Source organism: Urocitellus parryii, chromosome 13 (assembly GCF_045843805.1).
Source record: "Urocitellus parryii isolate mUroPar1 chromosome 13, mUroPar1.hap1, whole genome shotgun sequence".
In the NCBI taxonomy this organism is placed as follows: Eukaryota; Metazoa; Chordata; class Mammalia; order Rodentia; family Sciuridae; genus Urocitellus; species Urocitellus parryii.
Window position 1 is genome coordinate 20,631,001 of NC_135543.1, and position 14,741 is coordinate 20,645,741.

Genomic DNA, 14,741 nt, shown 5'->3' on the forward strand with positions numbered 1-14,741 from the left:
CTAGGTCAAAGGTTATGATAAACATTAGATTTTGATGCATATTCCTAAGTTGCTTTTCAAAAGATTATACCACTGGGTATTTCTGCCAACAATATGTGAATACCTGATTCCTAAAAAAAATTTCATATGCATTGTTATTATTTTTGAACCGTTGTTAATATGATAGGTAAAAATATATAGCTTTTTATTTTAATTTGTACTTATTTGGCTATAAGTGAAGTTAAGCATCTTTCAAATTTGAATTGAACAAAGACTATGGTTCAGGGATGACCTATTCTTGTTCAATAGCCATTTTTTTCCTTTAAATTTTTTTTCTTGTTGATGAGTTTTATGCACACTCTCTGAAACACACAAAAATATTTAGTTGTAGATGGACTCAATACCTTTATTATTTTTATGTGGTACTTAGGATCAAGCCCAGTGCCTCTCATGTGCAAGACAAGTGCTCTACCACTGAGCTATAAGCCCAGCCCAAGTTTTATATATTTAAAACCATTTTTTTCCTACCACTTTTGTTGTTTTCCTGCTGATTTTGTCTGTTTTCCAGTATTGAAGTTTTGGTCTGCTTCTTGTTGCTATTGAATCAGTAATTTCTATTTAAATTTCTGGTGTTAATGACATGGCCTTTCCCCAGCCTAGTGTTTTATACTACAGTAACCTTCATTTTCTTGTGCATTTTTGCATTTAAACTTATAATTCATTTGGAATTATTTTGACAACTTTAAATATTTTTTCTTATTCTTTTTTTCTTTTTTCTTACTGTAGGTGGAATAGACTGATTGTCTTTTCTTCCTTTTCCCCTCTAGTTGTTTGGAAGTTTGTTATATTTTCCAATCCTCCTTCATTTATTCAAAAAACATTTTCATGCTTGAATAATTTTATGCAACTATAAGATGAAACTGTTAACTTTATCTACTTTATTTCTCCCTCCTTTTTTTTTTTTAACCCAACCTAATTTCATTTTCAATCTTAAGTTTTGTTCAAGTTATTTTGGATTTTAGTGTTTACTGGTTTTCTTACCACTGTTTTCTGATTGCTGTATCTCTGTTGTTCTTGAACTGTATTGTTGTTCTGGTTTATTTTTATTTTGGCCAGAAGTTTTCATGAGTATTTTTCTTTTGGATATTAATCCTTAAATCATATAGTTTGTGAATATTTCTTCCTTTAATCATATACTTTTACATGGGGAGTAGTGAGTCTAAAGTTTCAAGGTGAAAACTTACTGCTCTGAAGGAACAGAACGTTTTTGGCAGGACTGGTATTTAGTGAGGAAGAATATTGGGGGCGGGGGAGGTGGGAGGAACAGGTATATATAGCCATAGTCAGGAGCAAAGGACCTCATAAGAGTTTGAGTATTCTTAGCAAAGAGAAGACAGAGGAGAGGACATCAGTGCTGCCATATTTCCATGGATTCCGTGACTGTTTAATGCCCTTTCACTTCCAACAACCAATCCAGAGTTTGGGGTCAAGAGCTCTCCACTTGCCAGAGTTTGCTTTGCTTGTCTGTAGAGCAGAAAGGGCCTGGAAATGTTTGGCTCCTTGGAATAACTCTTAACCAATGCCTGACAGTGTAGGAATGTAAATCCCCCAGCTCTGATGTCCCTACTTGGAATGACTCTGAGGTCTCAAGTTTCCCCGTGGAGTTGAGATAAAAGTTGTTAGCTGTGGGCTTACTTGATATAGTGTTTGTATGGTTTCCTGTTTTACTCTACTTGACTTTGCCATACTCCCAAGTTTTTGGGGGGACACTTTCAACTAAATCCATTTCACATAATTTCTTTTTGTTAAAAATATTTTTATTATTGCATTATAGCTACACATTGTAGTTGTTCATTTTGACATTTTCATAAATGCATAGAATATAATTTGTTCCACTCAATCCCTGATATTATACTTTTCCTCGACCTGTTCCCCTTCTCTACTGGTCTGTCTTCTATTTATTTTTTAAATTGGTGCTTTATATAAGGGCAGAACTCACTGTGATATATTCTAATATGTACATAGCATAATTTGGTCAACTTCATTCCACAGCTCCTCCCTTTTCTTCTTCTTCCCCCTCATGCCTCCTCTCCTTTCTATTTTCATGGGATCCTTCACATTCCCCACATTTTTCTGGTCTCATTTGACTCTCCTTACCACATATGAGAAAAAAAAAACATAATTTTTTTGAAACTTATGAAAAGTCATGTCACTTACATGTTAATTTTTCTAGTTTAAAGTGAAAACAACTGGCCATGGAATATAGTTAGCTGAGTTGTATCAGTGTATTTAAGACTCTTAAGTTCACTTACCTCAGTTTATAAAAATACATGGAACTATACTAAACACTCAACAAAGATCTGGGATATGGGATATTTAAAAATATATTTCTCTTGGATGACCACCAAAAATATCTTCAGTTTTTGTTCTACCATATCAAGTACCTTTTTAAGAAAAGGTAAAATTACTCCTCATACAGATCATAAACTCCATAGAAATCATTAAAGATATAGACCAACAACTCTCAAATACATTTTGACATCAAGATCAGACAATTCACTTGGAATAACATTACTATGAGTACCACTGAATTTTTGTAGGAAGACTTTTGATGTCAACTTTATTATGGAAAATTTTTACATTATATACAAAGGAGGCACTGGTATTTAGAAACTTAAGAAAATTACTAGAATGTTTTAGACTGAGTTGAAAGATGAGTATAGCCTTCCTCAATTTCAAAGTTGTAGTGACAGTACTCATTCTCCTGGCAATATCAAATGCAATTTCTTCCAAGTTGTTCTTTAGACTTGGTTTGATATAAAGATTTAACTATCTGTGTTTATGTATATGTGTGTGTGTATATATACACACACACACGTGTATACACACAAGTGTGTGTGTATACATACAAGTATGGATAATGGAGTGTTCCTCAGCATCTTTGCTGTCTCCGTTCCCAGCAGAAAGATGCAAGGGGCCAAGAAGCCTTTTGTTTGAGAATTGACATCTGCATCATACTGTTATTATCCCACTTACTGGTGGTATGCAGGGGTGTCCAGCCACCACAGTTATTGCATGAACATCTGCCCCTTGTACAATCAGTTCACTGACAATATCCATGTGTACACTGTAGGTTTCTTGATGAAGAGAAGCACATTCTCCTTCTTTCCTAGTGTTCAAATGCGTTGCTTTCTCAGTAGTCTTTACATTGTAGAAAGCTTTTTTTTTTGGCAGTCTAAAACGAAAATTTGCCTGGTTCTTTTTCCTTTTTTTTCTTCTTTGTGGTTGATACCACTCTTCATTTTTTTTTTTCACCTTGTTCCTCATCTTCATCAGAATTGCTTACCCAGAGACTTTGGGTGCTGGTGGGAATAAGGTATCCATGTGTTTCCAGAAATTCAAGCCAAGTCTTCAGAAAAGTCCAAAGAATTCTCTCAGTCTGATTTTCCGCCATCATTTACTCCCCCCCCCCAATTATTCTAAATTAAAAAAATGCTAGGGTATGACCTTTAGAGATATGAGTTATAACTGGTTTTTTTTTCCTTTAGTTTTTTTATTCATCAAGATTTTACAGAGAGGAAAGTTGCTACTGTGAATATTGCTTTCAAATTCATCCCCTTGGCTTCTCAGGAATCCCTTAGATTTACTCCAAAGTGTGTGTGTGTGTGTGTGTGTGTGTGTGTGTGTGTGTGTGTGTGTGAGAGACTTTTATGTTTTTTAGGTTATTTTCAGCAGAAAAGTTTCCTGAGGGCTTTTGTTTGTTTGGAATATAGGACAGCTATTCATTCACAAAGTTGATCTTGTATCCTACTTTTGAATTCACTTATCAGCTTAGAAGTCTTCTGGTGATTTCTGGGTCTTCTACGTATTGGATCATGTCATCATCAAACAGATAATTTGACGAATTTTCTTATTTGTATTCCTTTAATTTCTTGCCTGATTGCCTTGGTAATGTTGAAATAAGTTACCTCCATCCCTAGTTTCTTCAGCATTTTTAACATGAATGGGAGCTGTATTTTGTCAGAGGCTTTTTCTGTATGGAGATGATCATGTGATTCTTATGCTTAATTCTATGTATATGGTGAATTACAGTTATTAATTTATGTGTGTTGAAACAATCTTGCTTCCCTGGGATGGAAAGCCACTCAATTATGGTGTATGATTTTCTCAATGTATTTTTAAATGTGGTCTGCTCATATTTTATTAAGGATTTTTGCCTTTTTTCATTACTTAAATTATTTTATTATTAATTTTCCCCTCCTGATACTAAAATTTTGAAAATATGCTTATTTAGGTGAACCTGACCACTTATCTAACTAAGGAGAAGATGATTAAATGGAGTTTTCAAATAAAATTTTACATGTAGCATGAAAGTTTTTCTTAAAGAAATTCTACCATAAAGTCTTAAGAAGCAAATTAACAAATTTTCCGTTATTATTTTTTTTGTGTATCTAAGTACAATGAATGTAGATTATATATTCAAATCATTTACACCAATTAAACATGTAAAATTAATGACCAAATTCTTCACCTTGGTAATCATAATAATATTCATAATGATGTTAACAGTTTCAACTGAAAATAGCATTATAATTCCTCAAGTCGATGAAGTATTACTTGGGTGAAAGAGGCTAATGAAAATGGCACACTTGTTAGCTAGACTATTAAGAAATTTTTAAAGATGAAAAAATGATTTCTCTATAATGCATATTTGAATATTTCATATACTTTTAAAATTTATTTATTCTAATTTGTTACATATGACAGTAGAATGCATTTCAATTCATAGTACATATATAGAGCACATTTTTTCATGTCTCTGGTTGTACACAAAATAGAGTCACACCATTCGTGTCTTCATACATGAACTTAGGGTAATGATGTCCATCTCACACTATCATATTTCCTACCCCCTTGCCCCCTCGCGCCCCCTCCCTCCCCTTTGCCCTATCTAAGTTCCTCCACCACCCCTGCCCTGCATTATGGATCAGCATCCACATATCAGAGGAAACATTCGGCCTTTGATTTTTTTGGGATTGGTTTACTTAGCTTGATATTCTCCAGTTCCATCCATTTACCTGCAAATGCCATGATTTTATCCTCTTTTAATTGTAATATTCCATTCATCAAGGATATTAGTCTTACCTTGATGTCTTTATCTAGTTTGGGTGTCAGGGTGATACTGGCTTCTTGAAGTGAGTTTGAAAGTGTCCCTTCCTTTCAATTTCATGGAATAATTGAGGAAGGCTGGTTTAGTTGTTCTTTTAAGTTCTGATAAAGCTTAGCTGAGAAACTCGTCTGATCCTGGGCTTTTTTCTTTGTTGGAAGGCTTTTAATTGCTTCTTCAGTATCTTTATGCTTTCTGTATCATCTTGGTTCAATTTGGGGGCTCTGTGGGTCTAGAAATTTGTTAATATCTTCTAGATTTTCTGATTTATCAGAGTATAATTTTTTAAAATAGTTCCTAATGATCCTCTGGATTTTAGAAATATCTGTGGTGATATCTCCTTTTTCATCTCTAATTTTGTTTATTTGGGTCTTCTCTTTCTTTTGGTTTGGCCACAGGTTTATCAATATTGTATAACTTTTCAAATAAACAATTCCTTATTTCATTGATTCTGTGTATTTTTTATTCTCAATTTTATTAATTTTGGCTCTGATCCTAATTATTTCTTTTACTGAATTTGGAATTTTAGAATATTCTTGCTTTTCTAGGGCCTTGATATGTAATGGATTATTTATTTGAGATCTGTTTTTTTTTAAATGTAGGAACTTAATGCTACATACTTTCCTTAAATGACTTTAATCTGTCTCAGTAATTTTGATATATCTCTGTTCTCATTCATTTCTAAGAATTTTTAAATTTTCCCGTGTTTTTTTCTGTGACTCATTCCTTGGTCAAAAGTATATTATTTAATCTCCATGTATTAAAAAGGTTTCTATTTCTACTGATTTCTAATTTTATTCCATTATGATGGCATAAGGTATTATTTCTTTTTTTAATTGCCGAGACTTTCTTTGTGTCCTAAAATATCATCTATTTTAGGAAAGGTTCCTTGTACTGTTGAGAATAGATTGAATTAAGTTGTTGATGGATGAAATATTCTAGAAATGTCTGTCCCTTTGATTAGTAGTACTTTTTTATTCCAAAGAATCTTTCATTAGTTTTTGTATGGATGAATCATCTATTGGTAAGAGAGGCATGTTGAAATCACCCCATATTATTGTATGGGTGTCTACTTGAGACTTTATTAAGTTACATCAAGTAGATTATTATGGATGGAACATAGTTTAAGGCATAAATACATTACCTTAAAAAATCTTGTGTCCATCTTTAGTTTCTGCCCAGTGCCACCACTGCAATTGAAGATACTCTATGCTCTGAGGTCTTTGGTCAGGTGCTCCCGTGTTACCCTTATTTTTAAGATTATATATTTTGTCTTCAAAGTCTGCAAATCTGTCTTGTAAGTGGTTTTATCTATTGGTGATGCCTTCAACTGAATTTTTACTGTGATTTTTTTTGAATCTTTGATTCCCAGGATTTTTTCCAGAATCTTTATTTCTTTATTGAAATGTTCTTTTACTTCTTATATTTTCTCTTAGTTCTTTTCTTACATCTTTTAGTTCATTGAACATTTTAACTATGATCTTTCTAAATTCTTTATCTGACGTTTCCTCCACCATGGTGTCAGTGGGATCAGCTGTTGATTGTGTGCAGTCGGGAGTCACTTGTACCCTTCCTTTTTCATATAGTTTGCATGTGAAGATATCTGTTGGGATGATGATCTCTTACACTTCTATACTATTTTAGTGATCTTCTTTCTTTTAAGTGCCTCAGGGTATGCGGATATGAGTATTGATACTTCCACTCGGTGGGAATCCACTTTTACACATAGATTCCCTTACCACCTTGAGAGCAGACAAAACCCTATTAAGAGCAATCATTTCAGAACAAAGCTATGTACTAATGAATCTTAGGAACAATCTTTATTGAATATGTTCATAATTTCTAGCATTCAAGTAGAAAATTGTTCTTGAAAAGGTTGAAAAACAAGCTATTAAAATACTAAGAGTACTATTAAACTATATTACCTGTTAAAAATGTAAAAGGAGAAAAAAATGGGCAAAGAAAAATACAGATAAAATAGAAAATAATACAAACTAAAATAAAAAGAAAATGGTGGTGGTGGGGATTTGACATAGGACCATGTAATTGAGAGGAAAAACGAAGACTAAGAAGAACACATGTTAACTGGAGATAGGATAGCAAAGACAAACAATGAATCCAGTTAATGCTTTAAAACATTAGGAGAAATGTAATCCATTTGGTTGAGTGCTGCAATATCAAATAATAAGGTAATATCTATCAATTCTTTATGAAAAGTAGTATCTGCTAGATAGAAACTGACATTAGAGCTATTTATAATAGTTCATGTGAAGGTATTTGAGGTGTGGAGATTTCTTATTGAATCTTCCTCATTTGGTTGTCATCAGGATTTGTTTTCCCTGGTAGTGGGCATACCAGCTCGCCTCTGATACAACTCTGAGTGGCCCCCTTTAGTCTTTGGTGTGTCCAAGTACCTGCCAGCTTTCTTTTGGGTCAGAAGATACAGTCACTAATTGTCATGTCTTAGCAGCCAGTTTACTCCCTGTTAGGGGTGTCAGTCTTATATGCCCTCCTGAAGAAAACCCTCATGTATCCAGAGCTGGCAGATGCAGTGTGGCTCTCCCATGTATATTTCAGAGTGTGTGGGGTAAGGTAGAGGTACTGTGGTCTGGTTGATGTGGCCCTGGGTGACCCATGGAAGGTGTAGGGCTGCTGCCCCCTCTGGGTGTGTAGGTTGCAGATCAATGGACTTGTGTTTGGACACATTGGGTGGTGGCTGGTGTTTGTGGGACACTCCTCTGAAGCCCCTTTGTGGGGTGTGCTGCGCTCAGTGTGCACAGCATCTGTGCTGACGGCTTGGGGCCTTCCTCGGGAAATGCCTTCTGTGGGTCCATGCCTCTCTCTGCTCAGCTGCTCTTTCACTGCTTCATTTCTGGGTTATGGAGGAGTCAAGTGTTGCTGTCTAGATTCACCCAACCACCTGCCCCGCTTTTCCTGGCCTATAGGGTACCCAGTGTTCTCCCTAAGGATTTTCCAGAACCTGCAAGGCAGAGCAATTTGGGCCTCCTGAGGAGATGTAGCCTAGAAATGGATTACAAGAACAATGAGCTCCAAATACTCAGTAAATTCTTAGGTCTCAGGAACTCAACCCCCATCCCCTAAACCAAACAGAGGGTTTGCATATCTGTTGGTATTTGTTGAACTGAGACCTACTGTTTTTCTTCTTTATCTTTTACTTTCGTGCCTTTCTCTTTTTTTTCTCATTCTTTCTCTCATCACTAGCTCTACATGTATCCCCTTTTGAAATAAAAACACTTGCTCTATCTTTGAATAAGCAGAAAATTTAATAACAGTAATTTTCATTGACTGTAAATCTTCAGTGAAAACAAGAAATGCTGTCCTCACCCAAAATGCTAGGAGTAACTTGGCTTTGTAATAAGCCAGTCTTACAGTAACCAATGAGGTGTCAAGAGACCCTATTCACTTCTGTGAGCCCTAATGCAACCTCAAGGATATAACCCATTGTATTGAGGAAGACATTGATCCATTCATGGAGGGTCCCCCCCCCCCCCCGTGACCCAGTTACCTTCCAACCTGACACTGCTGCATGAAGGACTTAAGCATTAACATGAATTTTGAAGGGACAAACCACATTCTGGTCATAGCAAGCTCACACAGGTATTCTGAGGTAAAACTAGAAGTTGAAACCAAGACAGTCAACTGGACCCTTGCTCATCAGATTATAAACTCTTGGAAAACTAGTTTTGGGAATAGGCAATTTTGGTGATGATGTGTGGAGTTGATGAGAGGTGGTGAGACTCAGATGGTTTCACATTTTCTGTTGAGTCTACTGTTTGGTGAGTAGGAAGAAAAGAAACTACAGACAATTGATAGATTTTTCTTTTGAACAGCTAAATATATGGAGTCTGACTGGTAGCAGAGTTAGTATGTGCTTTAGTCAGATTTTTCACTGCTGTGACCAAAATCCCTGCAAGACCTGACAAGAATAATGTTAGAGGAGGAAAAATTTATTTCATTCTTACATTTTCAGAGGATCTATCTACAGTTGGGCATTTCCATTGCTCTGAGTCAAGCAGAACATCATGGCATAAGGGTATGGAGGAGGAAAGCAGCTCAGAATGTGACAGGAAGCAGAAAGAAAGACCCCTGTGCTCACCAGGGACAAATTCTATACCCCAAAGGCATGCCCTCTCTCTTCCAGCCCCATGCTACATGACTACAGTTACCATTCAGTTAATATGTTCAACTGGATTAAGGCACTGGTTAGGTTAAGGCTTTCATAACCCAATCATTTCACCTCTAAAGTTTCTTGCATTGTCTCACACATGAGTTTTGGGGGGAACGCTTCTATCTAAACCATTAACAATATGAAACAAGTGTTAAGGGAGAAAAGACAAATTGAAACCTCTAATTAAGCCTTGTTGGATTTGAGATGAATTAGAAGCTATGAAGGTCAAATTGGCAATTGCATCTATAGATCCATAAAATCTATAGATCTGGAGGAAGAACAAGTTAGAAATATAAATACATGGTCATCAGAATAGGAATAAATTTTGAGTTATGGGAGATAAGAAAATTAGAGAATATAGAGAGAAATGAATGTAAGGACAGAGTTGAATATTGAATTTAGAGGATACACAGAAACTAGGTTCCAGCAAAATTATCAAATGGAAGTCTGAAATAAATTTCTTAGACTTGAAAAGGAAAACAAGTGTTCAGGCTGAAACAATTGGGATAATTCTAAGCATGCACAAAGAATGAGTCGAGGCCTTAGAGACTTCATTGTGAAATTTCAAAATATCAAAGTTAGTGGGGACATCCCAGAAGTAGGTTCAGGAGAAATTTTTTAAAATGTTGCCTAGTGAGATTGGGCTTCTTATCAACAGTACTCTATACTCACAGGTAATTGTCGATATATTAAATATGATGGTGGAATTAAAACATTTCAGTCTAAGATATTCTGATACGCTTTCCTAGAAAGTTACTTGAGGATACACTCCAAAAAAATCCAAGAGGAAGATATAGGATTCAAGAAACAGAATTTAAATGAGAATCCAGTGAGGGAATGTCTGCACAACAGGCTTAGAAAGCAACTTATTCAGAATATGGAAAGAGAAGGAAGAAAGATAATATGATCTTGAATCTAGAAATGTTTGATGAATTGATTTTTAAGAAATAGAATCCAATTGAACTGATCTTAAGTATATTCTATTTTAAGTAGAGAAAATGACACGGAAAAGGAAATAGTCGTAGTGTATTACCTAACTCATTATTAATAGACCACATCAAATTAAATCACTTATTGATTTTTGTCTTTCCAATCAGCCTATAGCAGATGCCTTAGATGATTATGCTAAGATTATAGAGCAAATTATAAATGGCACCAACACTGCTGTTATTGAAAGTATTGATAGAATTGATGGAGATGAGTGATCGAAGGAGGGAGAAGAATTAAAGCGAAGGGTGGAAGCTTTGGTGTCCTGTCATCTTAAAGTGGGGAACCAAGGGATAGAGTTCATGATGTATGGGTCAGGAAATGGAGTTTCAGCTAGTTCTGTTTTTGCAGAGATGTTTAGAGGAAAAACTGTGGTGAAAATACTACAAATAGGACTGAGGAGGGAGGTGGCATAAGTGATCCACATCTATCATAGCAGGAGGCCAATAGATAAAAAAAAAAAAAAATAGGGATAGAAATGTGCTAACCAAGCATTTGGAGACAGGCCCCAGAAAAACAAAATGCAAGTAGTTAAAAGTGTTTGCCTCTGCCGATCAAGACCCTGTGGGAGTAGGACCAGGAAAAGAGAATTGTTGATTTTTCTCTACAAACCTTTTTGCTTCCTGTATGCATTTGTGACTTTGAGTAAAAATAAAATTAAATAAAAAATATAAATGGAAAATTGTTATAAAATAAGGACTTTGAATGACATTGAAAAGAAAAAATATAAGAAATACCTGCCTAGGGAAGCTGGGTGGCTGTTTAAAAAAAACATAATTGGAAGCCTAGACTTGAAAAAAGTTCTTGGACCTGAGATACTATAGTACGAGTTTGCAAAAAGGCAATTTTAAGAAAAAGTTTTTTTTTTAATTTTTGAAAATGAAAAGAGGAGGATGGAAATATTGTAGAACTATAGATCAGAAATTAGTCAGATGCAGGGCCCTCCCCACTCCATTTCCACTGACAAAGTTTATAAAGCCTTTTGCAATAACTTGAGAACCTATATTGAAAAGTAATTAAAGCATGAAAGGCAGGAAAGCACCTTAGAATTGGTGGCACTAGCTGAAGCTCATGGATAAAAAGAGATAATATTGTAGGTGATACGTTTCTTGGGTCTTTATTGAAGAAGTGATTAAAGAGATTCTCACCCTTTAATTGTCGGTGATCAGATGAAAAGGAACGGATCAAATAGTAGCAAACAAGGAAGGAGAATTTAGATCAAAGATGGAACTACTTGGTAAAAGTGCCATGGTCTCTCCTCCCGTGACTATGTGGAGACAACCTCTGAGATGTCCCCTACAGTTTTCCAAGGTAGCAGCTGGGATTGGAATGTGACATGAAAGCTGTGATATAGGTAAACCCAACTGCAAACAGGGTGTAAATAAGTTACTTAGTGCCTGTTGGATTTGTCCGAAAATCAGATCAAAATTTAATAAGTCTAAGGGAAAGTAGATTTCATTGTTTTGTGATTCTGATAAAATCTTCTAAAAGAGGTAAAAAGAACTCAGAATTGGTAGAATCACAAGCTCTTTTAGACAATGGAGTTACTCAGTGTTCTAGATTCATCTGAGGTTATAAGACCATAATGAATGGGTTGGTCCAGTCAAACTTAATTCAGGGAAAAAGGCATTTATAACTTGTTATACTGAACAATAAATTGAAGATAAATGTTAAGTGATATGTTAAAGATTAGAAATCAAATTAAGGGCTAGAGATGTAACTCAGTGGTAAAGCACTTGCCTAGCATATGTGAGGCCCTGGATTCAACTCCTAGCAGTACAAAAACAAACAGATATCAAATTAATAGAAAATCTGACCCAAGGTTCCAAATGCATGGAGTTTTAGTCCACTGTCTTAACTAAATAACATTATATTCACATCAAAACTTGTCAAACTCATTCAAGATCTCACATGCAAGCTTTATATATTTTTTCCCCTTTGTGGTACTGGTGATTGAACACAGGGCCTTGCACCTGTTAGTCACGTACTCTAACTACTGAACTATATCCCCAGCTCTGAGGCTTTAGATTTAAGGAACCAGTTTTGATAACTGAAAAAAAGTCTGCATGGAGCGCTACTATCTTTACATACATATTAATATTAAATAACTGGTATATATTATTATTCTAGATAGTGAATACTAAAGAATTAGAAGATATGGCAGAGACAGCAGGTAACCACTAGTGAACCTATGTCCTGGTTTCCCTGGAAAAATCCTAGTGCATGCCTGCTGTTCTAGCATAATGAAAAATGATATAGTATTTCTTTCTTTATAGTGTCATTTCTGGCAGACATTTCTCCATGGGTTTCTTGCATTTACATAAATGAGTGAGGCAATAACTGTCCTTTGTTCTGAACTATCTTTCTGAGGATGTTCATATAGCAAACAGCCTTAGAAATGGAGCTAGCGTTTCCAGAGCAAAATATAAGCATGTTACTACCATTATAAAAGATTTGGGTTCTTTAGGTTCAAAGTTCCTCTCTTGTAATGTAACCAACTCCAGCCAACTCTGTAGTGTAAGGGTCCGGCGAAAAGTCGGAGAAAGAGACCACCAAGAGACTGACTCATGCAATTGCAGAAGGGGATTTATTGAGGATCCAATTCAGCGCGCTGAGGCTCTAGGCTCACTCAAGAAGTGAGAGCAGCCCAGAGCCCAGAGCAGAGGCTAAGCAGTGCTTAAGTACACTTTTTGGGGAGGGCAGGGGCTTTGAATACATCAGAACAATCAGCATGAGGCCCGGGAAAATTGAACAACTCTCATACATGATTAGCACATTCATTGGCGGGAACAGGTCAGGCGGGGGTGATTGGTCACTCCTAAGCGGGGTACACATTCAAACTGATTGGTTCGGGCCCTGTATGCTTACGTGACAAACTGCACAGGGCCCTAGGCTAAATGGCCAGTAGGGCGTTGTCTTAACTATCTCGGGAATTTCAGGTTCTGGGTGTAGCTGGGTGTAGCAGAGGAACTTTACTATGCCTGGTCTTTTACATTTTAATTCAGGCTTTGCAGTTTAGAAACTTTAGCCTTTCAGTAGGCATCCACGTGCACTGCCCCTGTGGGTCTGGCAGGCAGGGTAAACTGATGTAAATATGACAACACATGTGCTGCTTAGAGTGTGAAGAGTAATAAACCTTTGTCTCAGAGCCAGGCATCCCATGTCTTTTTCCAGGGACCCATGTGACTGTGCCAGGCATGCTATCTTGCAAGTGAGGTAAAAATTCCTTAGCATTATAGTTAGCACAATAAATTATGTGGTATACAAAATTAAACACTTTTTTTTTCCATACTGAGTTTTGGTGGGATACCCTGGTAGAGATTACAGATCCCATTTCTTTTTATGAGCGTATGACAAAATTCTCATCAATATGATGTGAGCCAAAGAGCTAGGTATTACTTCCACATCATGATCCTAAGAAGAATGGTTATGCACTGACATGGACTTTTTTTTAATTAAATTAATTAATTATTCTAATTTGTTATATGTGACAGCAGAATGCAATTCACTTCATATTATACATATAGAGCACAATTTTTCAAGTACACAAAGTATTTTTATATCATTTGTGTACTTAGGGTAATGATGTCTAACTCATTCCATGCCTTTCCTACCCCCATGCCTCCTCCCTACCTCTCCCTCCCTTTTGTCTTATCTAAAGTTCCTCTATTCCTCTCAAGCTCCCCCCAGTCACCATTATGAGTCAGTATCTTCATAACAAAGAAAATATTTGCCCTTTGTCTTTTTTTGGGATTGGCTAACTTCACTAAGTATTATATCTCTAATTCCATCCATTTACCTAAAAATGCCATGATTTTATTCTCTTCTAATGTTAAGTAATGTTCCATTGTGTATATGTACCAAAGTTTCCCTATCCATATGTCTACTGAAGGGCATTTGGGTTGGTTCCACAATTGAGCTATTGTGAATTGTGTTGCTATGTGGCTGTGTCACTGTAGTATATACTGTTTTTAAGTCCTTTGGGTATAAATTGAGGAGTGGAAATCTGGGTCAAATGGTGGTTCCATTCCCAGTTTTCCAAGGATTCTCCATATGGCTTTCCATATTGGTTGCACCAATTTGCAGTCCCACCAGCAATGTAGGTGTGTGCCTTTTCCCCCACATTCTAGCCAACACTTATTGTTGTTTATATTCTTGATAGCTGCTATTCTGACTGAAGTGAGATGAAATCTTGCAGAAATTTTGATGTGCATTTCTCTAATTGCTAGAAATGTTGAACATTTTTTCATATATTTGTTGATTGATTATATATAATCTTCTGAGAAGTGTCTGTTCAGTTCCTTGGCCTTGATTGGGTTATTTGTTTTATTGATGTTAAGTGTTTTGAGTTCTTTATATATCCTAGAGATTAGTGCTCTATCTGTGCCTGTGGTAAAGATTTGCTCCCATTATGTAGGC

At 35.9% G+C, this 14,741-nt stretch overlaps 1 pseudogene; it reads right to left on the reverse strand.

Moving 5' to 3' along the window:
• Positions 1 to 2,665: 2,665 nt before the first annotated feature.
• On the reverse strand, positions 2,666 to 3,953 carry LOC113197546 (ankyrin repeat domain-containing protein 49 pseudogene; annotated as a pseudogene).
• Between the last annotated feature and the right edge of the window lie 10,788 nt (positions 3,954 to 14,741).